This window comes from Gossypium hirsutum, chromosome A07, assembly GCF_007990345.1.
Source record: "Gossypium hirsutum isolate 1008001.06 chromosome A07, Gossypium_hirsutum_v2.1, whole genome shotgun sequence".
NCBI classification, from domain to species: domain Eukaryota; kingdom Viridiplantae; phylum Streptophyta; class Magnoliopsida; order Malvales; family Malvaceae; genus Gossypium; species Gossypium hirsutum.
In genome coordinates, this window is record NC_053430.1 from 43,166,591 (window position 1) to 43,175,530 (window position 8,940).

General features: G+C 34.6%; 1 pseudogene; it reads right to left on the reverse strand.

Moving 5' to 3' along the window:
- Positions 1–953: 953 nt before the first annotated feature.
- On the reverse strand, positions 954–1,044 carry LOC121203806 (uncharacterized; annotated as a pseudogene).
- Positions 1,045–8,940: the final 7,896 nt, after the last annotated feature.

Genomic DNA, 8,940 nt, shown 5'->3' on the forward strand with positions numbered 1-8,940 from the left:
CAAGTAATTCCAACCTTCCTATTGAACAGCATAAATCCTCTCAAATTTGTCTAGTAGAATTTCCATAGCATTTTATTCATTATTTCATTTTTATATTTCATACATTAATACTTCACTTCAAATCATTATTTTGTTTACTTTGCCATAAGCCTAATCAAAATGGTTTATAGTACTACTCAACCATATTTTTACATATTCTGGTCCCTGTGGAGACAATCTCACTTATCACTTTATTACTTGATTCGACCTATATACTTGCATATTCGCATTACATATTCACACGCGACAAGTTTTTGTCGTCATTGCTTGGTATCGGTAAAATTAGTTAATTTTGGTTTGATATTATCTATTTAATTTTAGCTTACTTAGTTTTTTTATTTGTTTTTTTAAATTTATTGCTAGTTTATGAGTAGAGGTATTCCTGAGCATGAAGAGTATTATTTTGATCTTGAAATTGAAAGAACCTTGAGAAGAAGGAGAAAAGAATTGTGAGAAATGGCAAGGATTGGAAATGATTCAAGCAGAGAAGATCCATTACATCTAAATGTTACGAATCTTGATATTCCTCGTGTGATAGATGATAGAGATAGGCCCATTAGAGAACATGTAGTGCCAATCTTAGATGATTTGAATCCAGGGATTGTTAGGCTACATATTCAAGCTCAGTATTTTGAGTTGAAACCAGTGATGTTTCAAATGCTACAAACAGTAGGATAGTTCAGTGGATTACCTACTGAAGAACCGTGGCTACATTTAAGATTCTTTTTGGAGGTCTGTGATTCATTCAAGTAGCAAGGTGTTCCTAAAGATGCCCTCAGACTCAAGCTATTTTCTTATTCATTACGAGATCGTGCCAAAGCATGGTTGAATGCTTTGCCGTCAGGAATAGTGACATCTTGGAATGAACTATGTCAAAGGTTTTTGTTTCGATAAACCCTCTAAACAAAAATGCCAAATTTAGGAACGATATTACATCTTTTCGACATTGAATGAAGCTTGGGAGCGATTCAAGGAATTGGCTAGAAAATGCTCCATACATGGTTTCCAAAATTGGACACAAATGGAAATGTTTTATGATGGACTAAATGCACTTGCACGAATGGTAGTTGATACATCTGCTAATGGGACTTTGCTAGATAAATCGTACAACGAGGCATATGAAATTTTGGAAAGGATAGCTAATAATGATTATCAATATCTAACTACAAGAGTGGGTACTGGCAGAAGAGTTCCTAGAGCTATCGAGCTTGATGCGATCACTTCATTAGCTACTCAGGTATCATCCTTAACTAATATGATTAAAACATTGAAAAGACCAACTGTAGTGTAGGAAATGAAAGCACCAAAATTAACATGTGTTTATTGTGGGGAAGATCATGTTTTTGATGAATGCCCATTGAACCCAGCTTCAGTATGTTACATAGGAAATTTCAATTGAAAAAATAACCCATATTGCAATACAAACAACCCTAGATGGAAACAACATCCTAATTTTAGTTGGAATAATCGAGTGGGAAATTCCAGTAATGTTGTTCGATAGAATGTCACAAGTGCACCACCTGGATACAATCAACCTATGCCACGACAATGTTTAGCAAAGTTCATCATCATCTTAATCTATGGAAGCTTGATTGAAGGAATACACGACTAAAAAGGATGATGTAATCCAGAGTCAAGCTGCATCTTTAAGAGCTTTAAAAAACTAAGTGGGGTAAATTGGCAATGAATTAAGCTCAAGATTGCATGAAGCATTGTCGAGAGATACTGAAAATTTTAGATCTCAAGGGAAGGAACATTGGAAGGCGATTACACTCAGAAGTGGTATTCAATTACCTAGAGTTATTAATGATACTGTTGTTGAAGAAGCTAGCTCAGATTTCACAAATAAGGTGAATTCCTAACTAGTAGTGGAGCAATCTACAATTGAGAAGAGCAAAAAAAAATTGAAGCAAAATCAGCTCGTGTTGCCAATAAAAATGTCATGGCAAAACAACCTCAACAAGTTGAAGGAAGGCCAGTATAACACCCCCTAACCCCAAGCTGTCACCAGAATAGGGCTACGAGGCATTACCAGACTTATACACTAACATTTATACAAAACTGAGTCATAAACTTTACATTCTAGATCAATTCTTATCAAATTTCATCATAAAGTCCCTAATATAGGCCTACGGGGCCCAATACATGCTTTAGAATGGTTCGGGACTAAACTGGCAACTTTGGAAATTTTTCCTTGAAGATAGGGGCACATGCCCGTGTGGCTAGGGACATGCCGTGTGGCCAGCCCATGGGGCTCCCATGGCCGTAGGGCCAGCCCGTGGGCAGATCTGACTTACTCACACGGCTGTGGCACTAACCTGTAGGTAAGTCTGACTTTGCCACATGGCCTGGGCACACGCCCATGGGACTAGGCCGTGTGAAAACCTAATTTTTCACCATTTTTAAGCTATTTTCACATACTAAACACACCTAATTCATGCCCAAAACATTTACTTATAAATCTTGATCAAATAACATTCATCAAACCTTTCAAACTTAGCAAATTTTCATTCATTCATTTTATTACCTCTTAAGGATTATGCACCACATTTACATCATATGATTCATCTCTACTGTACATTTCTTGATTAGTACCCTCGATACTTTCGTCAGACATCTTTTACACACTATAAAATATAATTAATTTATCAGTATATATAAATCAACATCCAATCCCGACTCAAGTTTAACATAGAAATGGCATGTACCTCTAGACTCAATTCTAAACTCTATTTAGTCCTAAAATCGACTAAACCTAAGTAGCTCTAATACCAATAAAATGTAACACCCCTTAACCCCAACCCGTTGCCAAAACAGGGTTACGAAGCATTATCAAAATTAAACACTAATAACGAACAACACCGAGTCATAAATCTATATTTTAAATTGAAATATAGATTTATGACTCGGTGTTGTTCGTTATTAGTGTTTAATTTTGGTAATGCTTCGTAACCCTGTTCTGACAACGGGTTGGCGTTAAGGGGTGTTACAACCAATGCCACCTTTTCCTCAGTGATTCTAAAAGTCGATGTAAGATTTTCAATTTAAAAAATTCTTAGATGCCCTAAAGCAACTTCATATCAACATACCACTAGTGGGAGCATTGGAGCAAATGCCCAATTATGTAAACTTCATAAAGGACTATTGTCAAAAAAGTGCAAACTAGGGGAATTTGAAGCTATTGCTCTCAACGAAAGGTGCACAGCAATGTTGATGAACAAATTACCACCAAAATTGAATGACCCAAGGAGTTCTACTATTCCTTGCTCAGTTGGAAATCATTATGTAGACAATGCATTATGTGATTTAGGTGCAAGCATAAATTTATTTCCTGTGTCTACTGTCCAGCTACAGTTAGTTGATCATTCTTATGCACATCTGAAAGGTAGAATTGAAGATGTGTTGGTAAGAGTTGACAAATTTATTTTTTCGACAGATTTTATTATTCTAGAATGTAAAGCTGATAAAGAGGTTACCAATTATTATTGGGAGACCTTTTCTAGCCATTGGTAGAACATTAATTGATGTACAGAAAAGTGAATTAACAATGAGAGTTAATGATCAACAGATAACTTTTAATGTTTTTGATGCCATGAATTGTGCAGATACAGATGAAGATTGTCACACTATTGGTATTATTGACACATCAGTGAAGGAAAAATTGGAAAACTTTTGTCACAACAATTCTAATAATGAAGTAAACTCAGTTGAGTTGAATGAAGAGGAACTGAATGCAGAACTTAGTGAACTGATAGAGGCTAAGCAAGTTGAAAATGGAGCACAGAGAAGTTTTGAATCTTTAAATTTATTAGAGTTTTCTTTTAAACCTCTTTGACCTTCTATATAGGACCCTTCTACTTTGAAGTTGAAGCGTTTGCCAATATATTAAAAGTATGCCTACTTGGGAGACAATAACATGTTGCCAGTAGTAATCTATGAAGAATTAACATCTTATCAAGAGACTCAACTACTAGAAGTTTTGAAGAGATCTACGAAGGCGTTGGGGTGGACAATTGTCGATATTAATAGAATCAGTCAGACTATCTGCATGCATAAGATTTTACTGGAGGATTGTCATGACAATTCTATTGAGTAGCAGAAAAGATTGAACCCCATTATGAAAGAAGTCATTAAAAAGGAGATTATCAAATGGCTTGATACTGGAATAATCTATCATATTTCTAATAATTCGTGTGTGAGGCCTGCTCAATGTGTAACCAAGAAAGGGGGTGTTACTATGGTTAGCAATTGTAACAACAAACTCATTCCAACTCATACTGTTATGGGATAGAGAGTTTCCATGGACTATCAGAAGCTCAACAAAGCAACCAGGAAGGACCATTTTCCTTTGTCATTCATCAATCAAATGTTAGATAGATTAGCAGGAAAAGCCTTTTATTACTTTTTAGATGGTTATTTAGGGCATAACCAAATCACCATGGCTCCTACTGACCAAGAAAAGTCTAAGTTCACATGTCCTTATAGAACCTTCTCTTTCAGACAAATGTCGTTTGGATTGTGCAATGCCCCGACAACATTTCAACTTTGTATGATGGCAATATTTTCAGACATGGTGTAGAAATTTGTGGAAGTTTTTGTAGATGACTTCTCATTTTTTGGTGACACTTTTGAAGGTTGTTTAAAAAACTTGGAGCTAGTTCTTTGTCAGTGTGAAAAGACTAACCTTGATCTCAATTAGGAAAAATGTCATTTCATAGTCTGTGAAAGCATTGTTGACAAAGCGAAGATTGAGGCTATTGAGAAATTGCCACCACCCACTATAGTTAAAGGTATTCAAAGTTTCCTTAGCCATGTAGGATTTTATTGATGATTTATTAAGGATTTTTTGAAGACATCCAAACCCCTATATACATTGTTAGAACATAATAGAGTTTTCAATTTTGATGAGTCTTGTGTGCAAAAATTTGAGGAATTCAAAAAGTAACTGGTAACAGTACCGTTGTCATACCACCAGACTAGACATTACCTTTTGAATTTATATGCGATGCTAATGGTTTCACTATAAAAGCAGTGCTTGGGCAAAGGAAGGATAAAGTGTTTCATGTCATCTACTATGCAAGTCGGATGCTAACAGACACGCAGTTGAACTACACCATTACTGAAAAGGAACTATTGGTTTTGGTATTTGCATTTGACAAATTTAGATCCATTTAGCTGGCACCAAAGTAACATTTTATACGAATCATTCTACGATAAAGTATTTGGTGACCTAGAAAGACGCCAACCAAAGATTAATCTGATAGATATTTCTGTGACAGGAATTTAACTAGAAATTTGAGATAAGAAAGGCATAGGGACTCAAGTGGCTAACCTCTTGTTGAGACCTGAAGTATGACACCCTCATGCCCGAGACCGTTGCCAGAGTTGAGCTTGAGGTGTTACTAAACTTAATTCATTAATTAAACAGCTCAAACAATTTATTTTAAAATTTCCAGACAATCTGGCCAACTGTGTCACAGTCGCTTAAAATTCATATCTCGAGTTTTGAAACTCAAAATTAAGATCCATAAATTTTCCTTGAAACTAGACTCATATATCTATCTACTAAATTTTTTTATAGAATTTTTGGTAGACCCAATTAGTACAGGTTGTTAGTTAAATTATCCCCTATTTCAGGGTTTGACTACCCTGATCCCTGTGTATTACAAACCACTATTCTCTTTGTACAAAACTCAAAAGACTATTCTGTTTGTTTCTCTTAAAACTAAACTCAATAAGGAATCTGTACATATAAAGCATGACCTCTAATTGTTTTTGCACAATTTTGGTGAATTTCCAAAGTCAGAATAGGGGATTCAGAAATCGCGCTGACCCTGATTCACAAAAAATTAAATATCTTATAAAATATAGCTCATTTACCTGTTTAGTTTCGTCCATGTGAAAATAGACTCATCAAGCTTTGATTCCATAACTATTCATCATTTAATTCCATTTCTTACTATTTTTAGTGATTTTTCAAATTCACGTAACTGCTGCTGTCTGATTCTGATTTGTGGCCAATTTTACCTTTCCAAGGATTTTCATGGTTTAGTTAAGACATAAAGCATACATGTTATCGTATACTTGATTAGCCATTCCAATAGCTAATCATTTACAAAACCTTTTCTTACTAAACTATAACCATATCATGTGATCATTTACACAAAGTGAGTATAGTGCTATACATGCCACACTCAAAATATATAAGCCATTTTACCAATTTAGGTCTTCGGATAGTGTGAACGAGCCTTTGACCTATCCCGATTCTTAAGCCGGCTTGTCAAAACTACAATAAATGAAAAGGAGGGAGTAACCATAAATTCTTAGTAAGTTCACATGCAAATAATAAGTAACATGATCATGCAATCCAACATAAACATCATTAAGACACACATAACATAAGAATACTTACTATCTTATCACAATTTTGTCTCACCATGTTCTCAACCAAGAATTAAACTCATACCTGTCCATTTTCACTTCTTCAACACATTCATCATTGAATCACTTTCGTTTTAAGCATTCTCCATATTCTCTCAAGATTCTCCCGTTGAACACATCGGAATATAATTTTGGATACGCGGATAGTGTGCACGTAAGTGCTATACTCATAACTGAACAAGCTCAATAGCTTTTGAATCTATGTAGCCAAGCTACCATGTAACCCGCCCATAAACGAACTAGGACTCAACTCAATGAGCTCGGATGCCTAGTTACATCTCACGAACTCGGACTCAACTTAACGAGTTTGGAACTTAACCATCCTAGTGACATGTCACTTGTACCCTAATCTATTCCCAAGGTTCAAACGGGATTCTTCTCAATTACACATTTTTATCGTCTTCTTCGAAATATAGAAACCGATACTTATCAAGTTGTTCACATAATTTGCATATTACCAAATAATAATTCACAAAGCATAATATTTTATGATAATAAGTATCATATCATACAAATATCATTAAATCACTTAAAGTAAAAATTATGTTACCTTATTTACACATAAACTTACATCAATACAAAATATTAGCAATCGAGCCTATCCTCGTAAACATTGTTTTTTCCTCGATCGCGACTTGAATCTCATTTCTCTTGATCTATAATGCCAAATTAATTTATTTAATACATACATTCATCAAAACAGCCCTTAGTACGAACTTTGGCAAAATTACCATTTTGCCCCTAAACTTTCACATATTTTTACTTTTTCCCCAAGGCTCGTAAATTAAACCTCATCCTATTTTCTTATGTTTTATGACATTATGATCATTTTTCCCTTCTATGGCAACATCAAATTCACACTCTAACATGTACTTATGACTATTAGGTATTTTTACCGATTAAGCCCTTTTTCTCGTTTTCACTTAAAACCGAGTAGCACAAGTTGTCTAACATAATTTAAAACCTCATATTCTATCATAAAACACCAAAATACACAAATTTCACCTATGGGTATTTTTCCAAATATGAACCCTAGGTTGAATTATTGCTAGCATAAGTTAATTTGAGCTACTGGGATTCCAAAAACGTAAAGAACATTAAAAATGGGGCTTGGAATCACTTACTATGGAGCATGGAAGCTTGAAACAAACCCTAGATATGGAGAACCCTTGAAATTTCGGCCCAATGAAGAAGATGGACTAAAATTGGCTTTTAATTTTGTTTTTAATTCATTTTAATAACTAAATGACCAAAATGCCTTTAATTAAAAACTATGGTGTTTTATCTTCCTTTAGGTATTTTTGTCCAAACTAGTATAATGGTATAATTACTATTCAAGGACCTCCTCATTAATATTCCAAAGAAATGTCATACTAAAAACCTCTAGAATGCAAGTTTTGCAAATTATTCGATTTAGTCCCTAATATCAACTTAAGCACTTTATGCACAGAATTTCATCATGAAATTTTCACACAATCATGTAATCATATCATAAACCTCAAAATAATTATAAAATGATTATTTCTATCTTAGATTTGTGGTCATAAAACCACTATTCCGATTAGGCCCTAATTCGGGATATTACATAAAGTAGGAAATGAAGACGACAATACTTAACTCATTAAGGAGGATTTTCCATATGAGCAACTGCTGGTTGCCATAGCATTACCTTGGTATGCCGATAGGTTAATTTCTTAGTAAGTGGATTGCTGCCACCTAAGCTCAATAATCAAAGAAGAATAAAATTTTTCCATGATGCCAAGCAATATTATTGGGATAAGCCATTTTTACTCAAACATTGTGCAGATCAAATAATTTAAAGGTGTGCTCAGGATGACAAGATTCAAAATATTTACACCACTAACATTCAGCACCATATGGGGGACATTTTGGGGGAATACAAACTGCTGCAAAAGTTCTCCAATCTAGCTTTTACTAGCCAAGCATGTTTAAAAATGCACATGAATTTTGCCAATTGTTCAATGATTTTCAATGAAATAGGAACTTATCAAATAGGTATGAAATTCCATTGCAAAATATTCTAGAAGTTGAATTCTTTGATGTGTGGTGAATTGAATTTATGGGTCCATTTCCACCCTCTTAGGGCAATATATAGATCATGTAATGCCCCAAAAATTTCTATTTTTGTTTCTGTGAAAAAGTGACACAATTGAGTATTTGCTTTAGTGGTTAAGTGTTTTGGGTGTGTATGGGAGGTCCTAAGTTCAAGCCTTATTTGGGTTAAATTTTGGTGTTTTTCTGAATAAAGCCTTAACCTTGCTCAATAGGCTTAAGTTTAATTGTTTGTAAGTGTATATCAGAATGGGCCAGCTAGTCTAGGGTGTAAGTGGAGTGTAAGTATACAGGAGGTCCCGTGTTTGAATCCCTATGCGAGCGTAAGAGTATATTTTTGCTCATTTGACCGAGAGATTTTCAGTCAAACAGGAAATCTGAGTAGTG